This window comes from Leopardus geoffroyi, chromosome A1 (assembly GCF_018350155.1).
Source record: "Leopardus geoffroyi isolate Oge1 chromosome A1, O.geoffroyi_Oge1_pat1.0, whole genome shotgun sequence".
NCBI lineage: Eukaryota > Metazoa > Chordata > Mammalia > Carnivora > Felidae > Leopardus > Leopardus geoffroyi.
Window position 1 is genome coordinate 193,825,678 of NC_059326.1, and position 14,532 is coordinate 193,840,209.

The 14,532-nt window shown below is 42.3% G+C and overlaps 1 long non-coding RNA gene across 1 annotated transcript; it reads right to left on the reverse strand.

The window, feature by feature from the left end:
* Positions 1–1,981: 1,981 nt before the first annotated feature.
* LOC123605139 lies at positions 1,982–4,544 on the reverse strand. Its single transcript, XR_006715604.1, has 2 exons — positions 4,439–4,544; positions 1,982–2,365 (listed from the first exon to the last, which is right to left on the reverse strand). It is a non-coding gene; the product is annotated as an uncharacterized LOC123605139 (long non-coding RNA).
* Positions 4,545–14,532: the final 9,988 nt, after the last annotated feature.

Genomic DNA, 14,532 nt, shown 5'->3' on the forward strand with positions numbered 1-14,532 from the left:
CAAAAGGAATTTTGACTTTTCCAAGACTTTTGAAACAGCCTAATGATCAAGTCATACGAATTTACACCCCTACCAGCAGTGTATGGGAATGCTGTGGCTACCTGATTTAACATCCCCATTGGGCACTTCTAGTCTAATTCAATGAAAAAAGAAGTTAGCATTTTCAGTGTTCCTGACATTAGATGTACCCTGAAGGCCGACAGACTTTTGCAATGCACTTTGGAAAGGGTTTCTCCAGGTCAAAGAATCTTTTCCATGGATCCCAAGAGTCCTCAGAATTCTAGGTCCTCATGAACATGGGTGGCAAAAACACTGCAGCTTTATTTTCACTAAGCCCTATTGTAAATGAGATTTCCTTCATTGCAAATATACACAACAGACCATGATAGTATTGGCAGCACCTGAGACTTTGTCACCAATAGAAACCATAGATATTTTTTCGTATCTTATTGTAGTTACTATATCTCAATATTTTTTTCTCCTTGCTACTTTGAAATTATGGTACTTATAGACATCCTGCCATATCTTGTCATTTAATGCATCAGCGTAGGAGCACATACATTCCTATTTTCAAATGTATCATCCTTAATATTTTAAATCTATTTTTCAATATATCTGATTTCCAGTGTAATCATATGCATTTTAATTTAGGTCTTAAAAACATTCTGAGAACGAGCCCATAGACTTCATTATCTTGCCACAGGGATCCACGACTCAGGAATAGTTTAAGGACACGGACAGGTGAATGGGGTTGGTGTTGGTTAGCTTGGAGACATGGACTATAGCCACATCTAGGGCTGTCTGGATGGAGCTGGGACAGGTAATTTGCTTGGACTCAGTAGGTAATTCTGCTAGAGACCAGCAGAACCAGCAGACAAGAGTCAGAGAAGGACTGCAAAGCTGCAGGAAGGAGTCTGGTGAGCCTCTAGGCAGGTTGATCCAGAAGCGAAATTCTGTCAGCAAATGTCTTTTGGTTGGCCTCCATACATTATTTTTTAATATGAATTTGAGGGGGTGCATGGGTGGCTCAGGTGTTTAAGCATCTGACTCTTGATTTCAGCTCACGGGGTTCGTGAGTTTGAGCCCTGCGTGGGCTTCTGTGCTGACAGCGGGCAGCCTGCTTGGGACTATCTCCCTCTCTCTCTGCTCCTCCCTCTCTCTCTCCTTCTCTCAAAAATAAACTTTTAAAAAGTATGAATTTGAGGGGCACCTGGGTGGCTCAGTAGGTTGAGTGTCCGACTTCGGCTCAGGTCATGATATCATAGTTTGTGGGTTCGAGCCCCGCATCAGGCTCTGTGCTGACCGCTTGCTCAGAGCCTGGAGCCCGCTTCAGATTCTGTGTCTCCTTCTCTCTCTGCCCCTCCCCCTCTCACGCTTTGTCTCACTCTGTTTCTCAAAACTAAATAAACGTAAGAAAAAATTTTTTAAAAAGGATGAATTTGAATACCATCAAATAGGGACAGTACTCTCTATTTCTTCACGGTGCCTAATACTTCGTTTCATTTTCTGAGTCTCCTTCATTCATTTTTGCAATGCCGTGCTCCTTTAAGCATTTGAGGGTTGTAACTTTGAGGAAATTGGCAAGATAATTTGTTGGAAAATTCAGTGAGCGTCACTACGGTGAGGGGCCTGTGTACTTGTTGTGGCCCCTACCGGATTAAAAGTTCCATGAGGAGAGTAATTCTGCCTGTACTGTAAATTTTTGTGGCACCAGAGTCTTGCACACCAAAAGCACTCCATACATGTTTGTCAACAGCCTGGAGGGCCCAGGCCAAATCTGCCATCTCCGCAATGACAGGAATACCCAGTGCCTGGAATACTGAGGTCTCCGCCATAGGAGGAAGGGCAAGGACCCCAGAGTCCCGGAAAAGGGTCAAAACTGAGCCTTCTCTGCCAGAAAATGAAAAGGCTGAGTGGGAAAGTTTTAGGTCAAAGTCGTTTAAGGAAAGAAACCAATGTAAAGCAGAATCAACCACACATCTGTCTTACTTCTATGTCTTTAATTTCCCCACTTGAAAATATTGCTCCCAGAGCCTGGGGCAAGATTGAGCTTGCCAGTGGGGCTAAGAGCAGAGATAAATGAACCAGGTAGCAGTTATGGTGCCATTCAGAGAGACCTTGCCTGGCTAGTGTCTGCCATGTTGAAGCACGGTGTAACTATCTGTATCTGCTGAAAAGCTGGGTTACACAGTGTCTTGCCACTGTTTCTTTATGTGGTCTTCTGCTTTATCTGGGATCACAAAAATCAAATGTCCACAGAGACTAGTCAGGGCACGTGGTGTTGACTATGACAAATGGTCCTTGCTTGGTCTGAAAGGGGGCAGCAACCACTTCTCGCCAATAGATGTCATGAGGATATATGGGTCTAGAAAAAAACATCAACAACAACAACAACAACAACAACCTGATTTTTCACAATAAAATGTAATTTTTTAAAAATGTTAAATCTCCCTACTTTTTAAAAAATTAATTAATTTATTTTTGAGAGAGAGACAGGTGAGCAGGGGGAGAGCAGAGAGAAAGGAAGAGAGAAGGAATCCCAAGCAGGCTCTGCACTGTCAGCACAGAGCCTGATGTGGGGCTCAAACTCATGGAACCGGGACAGCATGACTTGAGCTGAAATCAAGAGTCCGATGCTTAACTGACTGAGCCACCCAGGTGCCCGTAAATCTCCCTACTTTAAAATGCTGATAGATAATTTGATTAAGAAAAAAAAAAGGGGGGCGCCTGGGTGGCGCAGTCGGTTAAGCTTCTGACTTCAGCCAGGTCACGATCTCGCGGTCCGTGAGTTCGAGCCCCGCGTCGGGCTCTGGGCTGATGGCTCAGAGCCTGGAGCCTGTTTCCGATTCTGTGTCTCCCTCTCTCTCCGCCCCTCCCCCATTCATGCTCTGTCTCTCTCTGTCCCAAAAATAAATAAAACGTTGAAAAAAAAAATTAAAAAAAAAATTAAAAAAAAAAAAAAGAAAAAAAAAGAAGAAGCAAAAAAAAAATGTATACACAGAAACCATCATTGGCCAAAAAACTGACTTCTATACATTGTATATACATATTCACAGCCATCACATTTCAATATTTGCCAAATATAGGGTGAGGTGAGCAAGGCATTCCCTTTGGGTGTAAAATTTAAAGTGGTACCAAAAAACTCAGCAATCAAGATAAATGGTATTCTAAAAGAATATGTTCAAAAATGGCTCATGCTAAGCCATATTCTAAAGCCTGAGCATAAAGGATAAATCAGTAGTATTGATCCTGTCTTCATTTAAAACTAATTTTTTGTTTACCATGGAGTATTGGCATTACTTTCAATTTTAAAAAATATTGCATTAAAATGTTATTTATCTTCATTGCTGAGGTTTTAAAATTTTTAGCCAAGTGCCTCACCCATCTCCCCTTTTCCATTCATATCCTACCCCTAAAAAAATAAGATGTTTGGGGCAGATCAGTGGTTCTTAAAGCTCTGTAAACCTAAATGACCTGGGAACTTTATCACATGACAAGTTCCTGTGTCTGGCTCCTAGAGAGTCTGGGTCCTTAGGCCTGAGTAGTTCTGGGGAAACTTATTTATCCAAAGGGACCCCTGATAATTGGTTCTGTTTGGAAATCACGGAGGTAGAGGATTTTTAGGCCCCTTCTAGTTCTAATACCACAAGATTTTACCTTATGTGCTTTTACTGCAAATACCCCTGGGATTAGGGTCAGTTAAATCAGTGACATTTTTACGTGCATTAATTTAGCAGCTTGTTTTTCTTTGGAGGGAAAGGACCCTGGAGCTTAGGACCTGGACCTGGGGCAGGGAGCCGATGGGAAGATGCCAGTGCTCAAAAAGACGCTGTCCCTTCGTAAAGGTTTCACTGAATCTAGGGGACCAGGAAAGCCCCCTTGGTTCAACTACGAACAACAGGAAATTGCTTTTAATCAATCTCAAAGTAACTGGAAGTGAATGCCAGAGCATCCTCTCTTTGAAGAGATGTCAGGAACACTTTCAATCTTTTATCTTCCCGAAAACAGTGGGGGGGGGGGAACGCCACTGGAATGAGCCCTGTAATTTCTACTCGGTAATTATACCTGTCACCACTTCCGACAGAGCAGATATAAATAGCCAGTTATCTTACTTTTTTCTGCTTTTCTTTGTATTTGTCTTTCTCCAGCACAGACTCGGGTGGCTGATGCTAACTAATATCCATACACGACACAAAGCATTCACAGAAAGTGCGCTGCTAGACATTAGACCGGTGTTCCAAAAGCCACATGCCATGGGTTGGGAGAATCTCATTTGCCCACAGAACGCTGGTCTCGAAGATTTATGACAGGTGACAAGGAGAGACAGGCAGCAAAAGAAGGGGTTTTGCTTTCCAGTTCTATTTTCATTTCACTCCCACTAGGGATGCGCACGTGCACGCAAGCCTGCTGTGCTGTGTGTGTTAATACACCCACGTACCTGGTCTCCTCTGTGCCCAGTGACTCACTGGGAGGAAATCAGGGCTTCTGGGAGGTTCATTAACCCTTCTGCGTCTCGGAAAAGCCGTAACAGGATGTCACTGTCCTCAGGACTGCACATAACAGAAATATGCCAAGAAGTGTTCCTTATGATGATGGTTATTACTTTTGCTGGTAATAACACCGTTTCACAGTTGTATAGGGCTTTTATTTGTTCTCCAAAGGGATTTGACATCAATTATTTTGGAACCTTCCCACAAGAATAAATGTGTTACAAGGGAAAGGAGGTGGATGTTGAAGTCAGACATTCCAGCATTGAAATTTCTGCTTTTCTACTTGCTTCCTGTATGGACCTTGGGTGAAATAATGTTTCTGACTCTTACTCTTCAAATCTATAAAATGGGCAGAGTAATAATGCTCCACCTTAGGGAATTTCTCTTGGCGAATTCTATCAGGTAACATTGTACATATTTCTACTATTATCTGTCAAGTTATTTCTGACTCACCCAGAGGGCTTGTGAAAACTCACTCATGGGCACATCCCCATTAGTTTTTGATATGGTAAATCCGGGGTGAGGCCTGAGAATTTGCACTTTTCTAGTTAGTTCCCAGATGCTGCTGAGGCTGTGAAGACCACGCTGTGAAAATCTGGGATTGGCAATCCCTCAATGCATGTTAGGTTTTCTTGTTTTATGCCTTCAATACAAATTAACTGTTAAACACTCTCCCTGTTTCATGCAATGCACTTGATACAAAGAAGACTAAGACAGATATGTCTCTTCTTTTATTTTATTTTATTTTATTTTTTATTTTTTTCAACGTTTATTTATTTTTGGGACAGAGAGAGACAGAGCACGAACGGGGGAGAGGCAGAGAGAGAGGGAGACACAGAATCGGAAACAGGCTCCAGGCTCTGTGCCATCAGCCCAGAGCCTGACGCGGGGCTCGAACTCACGGACCGCGAGATCGTGACCTGGCTGAAGTCGGACGCTTAACCGACTGCGCCACCCAGGCGCCCCTGTCTCTTCTTTTATAAAACATACTCTAATGGAGAAGACAAACTTCTCCGCCCCCGCCCCCCAACATCAACTTAAAAAAAACAACAACAAAGGCATATTCCAGGAATTTAGAGCAAGGCAGTAAGGGTTGAGTGACAGGAGAGGCAGGAGAAATGCAGACACTCACCACAGCAATGGTCTCGTTTGTAAACTGTGTGAATTATGCTCACATGACTATCCAGAGATGAATGTTTTGTGGGGTCTTCAGCTTATATATTTGGGGGATTCATTTTATGAAAATAGGTGCAGAATTATGAGCAGGAGATTAGGGATGGAACTACGGAATGGGACCATACAAGAGAGGGAACTTGAAACCTCAATTAGCTCCATTAGATTCTTGCACATCCTCCTCTATGCATATCCTAAAATGGATGTACAACTGGGATCCCTAGTATCAGGGAGTCTCTGCATAACTCCAAGTTTGATCTGAAGTACCTGACCTATAGCTAAGAGCACCTGAAAAGAATCAGAGAAATGATGTGGGAAACCAAGGGAAAGGGGACCTTGGTTGTTACAAGGGGGCAGGTGCTACTGGCATCTAATGGGTGGAGATCAGAGATGCTGTCAAACACCTTACAACACATAGGACAACCCCCCCCCCCCCATCCTCCCGCTACAAAGACTTATCCCACCCTAAATGTCAGTAGTGCTGAAGTTGAGAAACCTGTCATAGGGTAGGGATGCTCTCCAGGTAGGAGACCCAAGTAGGAGATGACTGAGGCTCTACTAATTTTGAGTAGCACATACCTCCTTTCCCCTTCTACATGGCCCTTGGCTCCTCTCAGCCCTCTCTGGAACTTTACTGCAGGCGCTTCTGTGGCTGGACCCTCACTGTGCTCAGGTCTCTGCCTAGGGGGTCCCCTTCTTGGATGCTTTTCCTCACCACCCACCAATCTAAACTTGCCTCTCCTGTTTCTGTACCTCCTAATCACTTTCCCTGCTTTCTTTTCCTTCTAAGCCTTTACAACCTGGCATAGCATATTATTTGATTATTTAGTGTTCATGTCCCTCTTTTAAATGTTAGTCTCATCAAGGTAAGGACTTTGTCTCATTCATTTCTCCAATCTGGGAACATTGTAGGATTGTTGGCACACACTGGGTGTTTAGTAAATTATCTACTGAATGGATGGAAAAAAAAAGTTTTATTGATGTGCCAGGGCTGTTGAGTAAGTGCTCAGGGATACAGTGTATTGTTATTAACATTGTAATCAGGATTACTGTGTCCTACTTAGACTGCAATGTGATACTGACCAGCGGATTCTCATTATCTCAGCCTTGGGAAAGGCGCTGATACTCCCTCCCTGAGCCCTGTGGCTTGGCACCAGCCTTGCATTTTTCAGTGCCTGCTTTGAGAATGAAGCTGACAGGCTCTGAAGGGACTGCCATCTATCACTCAGTCCTTCCATCATCCGCTCTGCAAATGACAACCTCTGACAGGAAAGTGGGGGGAGCTGATTCAGAATTAATGCCCTGCATCTGGAGAGAGGCATGTTAAGACAGCAAATATTCTGAGAGCAAATCCAGACTGTCAGATCAAGGACAGAGAAGCAAGCCCAGATGCCCTGGCTGAGCTTGACTTTGCACCTGGATAAGGCACTCAAGTAAACGCAACTTGGATTTTTTTGTCTATTTGTTTTTTTTTTTTTTTTAATTGGTAGAAGGGACAGATAACCCTGGGAATGGAAAATTGCCCAGATGGCCTATTTAGACATGATGCTGAGCAATGTGTGAAATGAACAAAGAAAGGAATCAATGTCATTTATTCAGCATTTACCGAGGGCTTGTCATTTACCAGGTCCTGTAGAGGAAGTCTTGTTGTCATTTCCAGCAATGAGGAAAATGCAGCCCAGAGAAACGTGATAACTTGCCCAAGGGAAATCAACCAGTAAGGGGCTATTCCTCAGACACTGAAGTTCATTCCTCCTTCAAAACCTTTGCACATGCTGTTCCTTCTGTTTGATCCCCTCTTCCTTCAAGTCTTTGTGTGACTGGCTGCTTCCGTTGTGAAAGAGTCAGCTCAGCGGTCACCTCCTCTTGGAGACCCTGCTTCATCACATTATTCAAAGTCACCTTGCCCTTTATTCTGTCACATGACTTTGCTTTAGTCTTTCTGTCACTATTTGAAATGACCTAATAGAATCTTATCTAAGTATCATCCATCCATCCATCCATCCTTTGTCTTCCCCCAATAGAGTGTAGCCTCCCCTAAAGCAGGGCCTTCTCAGTTTTGTTCACAGTTTCCAGCACTCAGACCAGGACCAGCACATAGGAGTTGTGTAAATATTTACTGAATGAAGAAATTGGTGGTGAAGGGCCCCCAACCAGCTATGTCTGACACTGAACCCTACATTCCTTAGCACTAATTGTCCAGTCTCCTGAAGAGCTTGGTTAATGCCCTGACCCAGTATGAACGGAACTGACCTTACAGTAGGCACTTTATCCTGGCTTCGGTTTGCCCTTCTTCACTCTTCCAGACTCAGACGGTAGTTCCAAGATGCCAGCAAGTTAATGCTTCAGAATTTTATTTTCGCTAAATATCAAACACTGTACGTTGTAAGACATTAAAGTATTACCTACAAAATAGTGTGTAGGGCTTAGATAGTTATGAGTTGAAATTCTGATTTCACTGTTTACCAATGTGATTTTTGGAAACTTTCTGAACTGCTTTGATATTAGGTGTCTCATCTGTGAGAGATAAGGATGCTTTAAAAGGTAGTTGTGGAGATTATTTGATGTGCCATATAAGAGATACAGAGAAATTCCTTGGACCTGGGAAACATTTAACAAATGCAAATTGCTTTCTTGCTTTAATAGAATCAAGCAATAATGGCTTCGTCCGTGTCAGAGCCCTGAGGACTCACTGAAGTGTATGTATATCCAAAGGCTAATCCTTCTGCCTGGAGCAAACCGTGGTAGAAAAGATTGGGGGGAGGGAGATGGTTAAAAGAGTGTATTAGCAATACTATTAAGCATCTACTGTGTGTCCAGCCTTATAATGAATGAGACACAATCTCCAAATCTAATAAGGAGACAGGTGTGTACACAGTGTCTTCTTTTATTCTTTCATCTTTGTTACTATTTTTGTTTATTGTTTCCTCCCTTCCTCCTTCCTTCCTTCCCTCCCTCCCTCTCCACACTTCACCCCATCCTTTCTCCCCTCTCCTCCCTTTCCCCCTTCCTTCCTTCCTTCCTTCCTTCCTTCTGCTGACCTGGAATATTTTCCCAGGAGATTTTTCCTATCACCCAACACGATCATTTAAAAATACCTCCACAGCACATTTTAATAACACCAAACTTTGAAACTTAGGACACCATGGTGAACTCTCAGAGAGAAACCAGTGAGATGTAATAAAGTAATCAAATGAATTGATCTGCTTTTGAAGTTGTTAGCAAGGAGCCAGCTCAGTGCTGTGAGGTGTTGGAGGGTGTCTGCCAAAAATGATTTTGGTTTCAAAGCAATTGTGATTTGGAGCCATTTATTTTTTGACAACAGTTCAATAGCAGGGCTACTGGTATATGAAGAACATTCCAGGCACATGAAAATAAACCTTCATCAGGAATATTATAGGAAGATGGCCTTCTGTCTGTTCACTGTATCAGGACAACCTGCAGCTAGCTTATCCTTGAACTAACTTAGAATGGTGTAAAGGCAGGAAAATACTGAATTAAAACAACAACAACAACAACAACAACAACAACAACAACGACAACAACCACCACTACCACCAGATCTCTATTTTATCCCCACTTGAACCATTATTTGATTCAACAAGAGATTTTTCTATCCATGTGTCCTGCTTCTCTCAAGGGGATTAAGATGACCATCCTATATACATATAACTCACTGAGTGAAGAGGGAGGCTTTATGATGAGGTCTGATAGCTCAGTTTGGGAAATTTGATTTTAAAGGAGCCACTAAAAGGAGAAAGGGAATAGTTATGTGGACAAAACAAAGTTATCTCACCCAGCTAAAGACAGCCAGAAGGATAAAAAGGAGATTGAGGAGGAAATAATTATAAAAACTGCAGAGAGCACCTGTACCGTTGGTGCAGGGAGACTGGGTCAGAGGACCCAGAGGGGGTCCTGCAGGACCAGCAAAGAGGGTCCTTGGCTTCATGCAGGATGGAAATCAGATGTGAGCCAGCAGGAGTCAAAAGCAGAGTCTCTTGAGGAAATATAGAAAGAGATACAGACGGAGGATCTGGGAGACTTGGAAAGGAGAAGGAGCACGAGTCTCATCTCTGTTTGGGGCCTGGGGGTTTTATTATTTACTTCTTGTTTGCTTGTTTGTTTGTTTATTATGGACTGGAGCGTGTGTCCTCCCAGGCATCCAGGAAGAACTGGTCAGAACAAGCACAGGATCCAGGTGTCTGTCATAAGTCACTCATTCCCTGAAGCCAGGGGTCTTGGAGCCAAGATGGCTAGCACCAGTGGTCTGGAATACGCACGTGGTAGCTTCCTCTGGTGATTCTCACCTCATCCTTCCTTAGATGTTCTCTATTTTAGAGAAGCCATTAACCCCTGTCCTTTACAAGGAGGACATGCTATTTGCATTACAAGGCATGTATAAAGTAGGGTGGGGGTGCAGATCCTAGCAAGAACAGAAGGAGGAAAAGGAGCAGAAAGCAGATTTTTATGGAGTCCTTCAGTTTCCCTGCCCCATCTTAATCATAAAGATTACCTAATTATGCTCAGGTATCATGGGAGCAAAAGAGATACACATGTCTACGTCACAGATGCCTCTTGATATCAGGAAAGGTATGGCCAAAGGGAAATTTATTTTCATGAGATGGGTTTGAGATCATTTTGCCCACCCCTGTGATTCCAAGTTACTGAATCAGTAGGATCCCATAGTTCTGAAAGCACAGTTCTTTAGCATCATGATATCTCATGGCCCCTTGGCTCTTATACACTGAATGAAAGAAATAAATGCTATTGATGTTGTGTCTTGAGGATTTTTATGGAGTAACGGAAGTATAACCATACAAAATAGATAAATCGTGCTGAATCTAAAGCACAGGTACTGCTTATGAAGATGATTGACTAGAGAAATACAAAATACAATGTACTAGTGAGGGACTCACTCATGCATTCTAGGTGAGATTTACTGTCAGCCAATTTACTTTCCAGGATTTAAGGTAGAATGAAAAATGTGCCATCAATGGGTCCAAGTTGAGTCAAGGAGGCCAGAGTTGGGAATCGAGGGTAAAGTCATAATGATCTTCCATAAGATGACCCTCGAAGGATGTGTAGGATTTCTACAAGCAGAAAAAAGGAGTAGTGATGTGTTGAAGCTGGCTCATGGCAGCAGAATGTGAACATCCCTTCCCAACTCTGCATTCAGTGACACACAGTTGGTAACTGGAAATTGGCCATAGTGAGAGTATTTACACAATGGAAATTAGCAAACACACAAATCAGTACCAACACACCATTAAAAAGTAAATTATGGTGCTTTATGGTTATAGATGCCCCAAAGTATGAATGTACATTAGGCGAAGTCTGGTGACATAGGATATCTGGGGGAGAGTAGTGCTGGATGAGGCTAGCAAGGAAGGATTGAGCCAGATTAGGGGAGACCTTGAATGTCAATTCAAGGAGGCTTGATTCTATTTTACAAGTATTCCATCCATCAAACAACGCTTTGTGATAGAATCCCACTTGTACCATGGGAAGATAATTCTAGAGATGGAGTCACAATTAGACTGAAAAAGTGGCAGTCCAGTAGCAAGTAGCACAATAATAGTAGTAAGTAAGCATGCATTAAGTAGCACAACAGAAATCTGATATAGGCCTGGGCAGGGCAGTAACAGTGATGTGGAAAGAATTGATAGAAATGGCATAGAGGAGAAAAATTTAGAAAATCTGACAACAGACTAAATGGGAGTTGCTGGGGTAAGGTAGAAGGGTGTGCAATATCACTTTGGGGACTGAGAGTTGATGGAGTTATTTACAGAGAGGAAAGGCAGGAAACAGTGTAAGCGAGTAGAAAGTAGTTCCCTCAGTTGTAGACATGCTGGGTATGAATATAGTTTCGCCCTTAAGAAATTCCAGTCTAGATATCCAGATAGAGGTCAGAGATATAGATAAATAGACAATAATAAAGTCAAGAGAGTAGCATATAGAAGCATAAGTGGATTGCACAGAGCAAGGTGACATGAGGGAGCTAATACAATATTCTAGTAATACTTTTCATTCACCCTTTCATTCACTTACTAATCCATGTGTTTAACAAGCATCCATTATGTGTTTGGCAACCATACATCCTACCTTGTCTGGGACACGCCCAGCTAATCTTTTTTGACCCAGTATAATTATAAATAGCATTCATTTCTACTCTCAGAAGTGTCCCAGTTTGGATGATAAATCGTTTCCTTAACTATGTGCCACAAACAGTGCTGGCAGTAAAGACTTTAATGATTAGCTCACATAGACCCTTCTGTTAAGGAGCCCAACTAAATATTGTTCTTTGTGTTGTGGTTTGTGGAAGTAAAGTAAAAGTTATGTCTTCTTCTCTTATGTAATTTACCACCTAGAGGCGGGAATGTCACTATCCACCTACACAGTAATTCAAGTACTAGAAGGAAGGGTACAAGTGAGTGCCAACACCACAGCATCAGTCAATAAGCACTAAAGAACTAGAGAAAGAGATCCATCAGTGGACTGGATGTCTTCATTTTGCCCTCCAGATCTGTTTTCTGATTTTTCCACCTTCCTGTGTGCCCAGGGAGCCTGAGATTCATGGACTGCATCCATGAACATTTTTGTTTTATGATTTTCAGTGGATTTGGCAAATGAAAGGAACCAATAGTAGATTCTAGCAGAGTGAGATTAGGATACTTATTCGAATCTCAGGGCCTCCTTCATGCCAAGTCACTGTAGATTGGCTGCATTCCTCCACTAAATCACTGCTTCATATAGGCATATTCTCTGGGTTCCAGTGACCACTCCTTCTCCTTATCCCTGAATGGGTAGAAAGCTCAGAGTTGTACTCAGCATTGAGCCTCAGTGGCCTTCACTTGCTTTTCCACACCTGGAGAGGAACCCAAACAAGGTATCAATGTGGTCATGTATTTTTGGATACCTTGTTAAAATAAGATCTTGTAGTCAGAATTTTGAAAGTTATCCTAAGATTGCATGTCCTAATCTTTGGGGCCTGTGAATACGAGATATGGCTCCCATTATTGCCATATTATATGGCACTGTTGGTGTTAAGCTAAGGAACTTTTCTGGGTGGTTGTGATCTAAACACATGAGCCCTTCGAATTGCTGAGTTTTCTCCAATGGATGGCAGAAAAGGAAGCCTGGAAATTTTAATGCAGGAGCAGGATTCAATGTACCACTCTGGCTTGAAAATTGAGGAGATCCCATGAGAAGGACTGCAGGCAACTTTAAGGAAGTGATGAAGACCTCCAGCTGACAGTCATCAAGGAAACAAGGACCTGGGTCCTGTTGCTGCAAGGTACTAAATCCTGTTCACAACCTTCATGAACTTAGAAAAAGATTTCTCCCCAGAGCCTCCAGGTTAGGACTCCCCCCAACACCTTGATTTCAGTCTTGTGACACTCTGAACAGAGAATACAGAGAACTTTTGAGTTACAGACCTGTGAGCTAATAAATGAGTATTTTTTTTAAGTTTATTTATTTATTTATTTTGAAAGAGAGAGACAGAGAGAGGGAGAGATGGAGGGGCACAGAGAATTTCAAGCTGTCAGCCACAGAGCCCGATGCAGGGCTCAATCCCACAAACCATGACATCATGATCTGAGCCAAAATCAAGAGTCAGATGCTTAACCAATTGAGACACCCAGGAGGCCCTAAATGGGCATTGTTTTAAGCTGCTAAATTTGTGGTCATTTATTTTGCAGCAATAGAAAACAGATGCAGTTAATTCAACAGGTACAGTTAGTTCCAAACAGAATAATCCTGCCTCCTCTTCCTACTCTACCTTCCTTGTGTTGCAATTCTCTTTGCATCAGGTGATGTGGAGTGACCCTGGGAACAGGCAGGGTCTGACTGTGGGGACCTGAGGTATACATTTAATTTGAATTTAGTGGGGTATCATTTTTATGTCACTTCTGTGAATAGTTATAGGCAGTTAACATGGTAAAGAAATGGCTTCCAGAAATTCTCCTATAATCCACTGTTCATCTGGTATCACCATAAGGAAACACATGGCCAGAAGTTGAATTGTGATGTATCCTGCAAAGCCTGATGCAGAAGTGACTAGTTCCTGGAGGGGAAGTTGAAATATAGAGAGTCAATGCTGGTGGGTGAAAAACTCTTCCACTTCATACAGGGCACCTGTAAAAGAAACTTGATAGACATTTTCCCCTAGTAATTTCAGAATAATTCCAAACATTCACATGACATTACCTAAAACAATTTTTGAAACGGAAGTAAATAAGAAAAAGGGACTTACAGGCTTTCTCAGTTTGGATTTAAATCATGACAATTTACGTGTCATTACCAATAACAACTTATGAACCAAACCGTTGTCATTGGACAAAGAAATCAAAGAATATGCAGCCAAAAATGTAGGGGAAAATTATAGCATTTCATCAGGCAATTAATTGATATAACTCTGCTACTTTCCAGGTGTTTGTAGAGGTTGTCAGCTTTGTTTAAACTTGTAAGTAATTGTATTTTTTTTTTTTTTCATTTGAAAACATTCGTTTACATCATTGATTTGTACTTGCAACTTTGTATTCATCTCATCAAAGTTCATAAAGTGAATGAGTAAATAAATTTCAGGTCCCACAAACCCTGGATCTCTCTGTAAGCTTCCCTGTTGTTATTAGTCTTGGCTACTACATACACTATGTCCTGTTGGTTTTCTTTCTTTTTAATGTTTTTATGTTCATTTATTTTTGAGATAGAGACAGAGCATGAGTGGGGGAGGGGCAGAGAGAGAGAGGGAGACACAGAATCCGAAGCAGGCTCCAGGCTCTGAGCTGTCAGCACAGAGCCCCACGCGGGGCTCGAACTCACAGACCGCGAGATCATGACCTGAGCCAAAGTCAGAAGCTCAACCGAC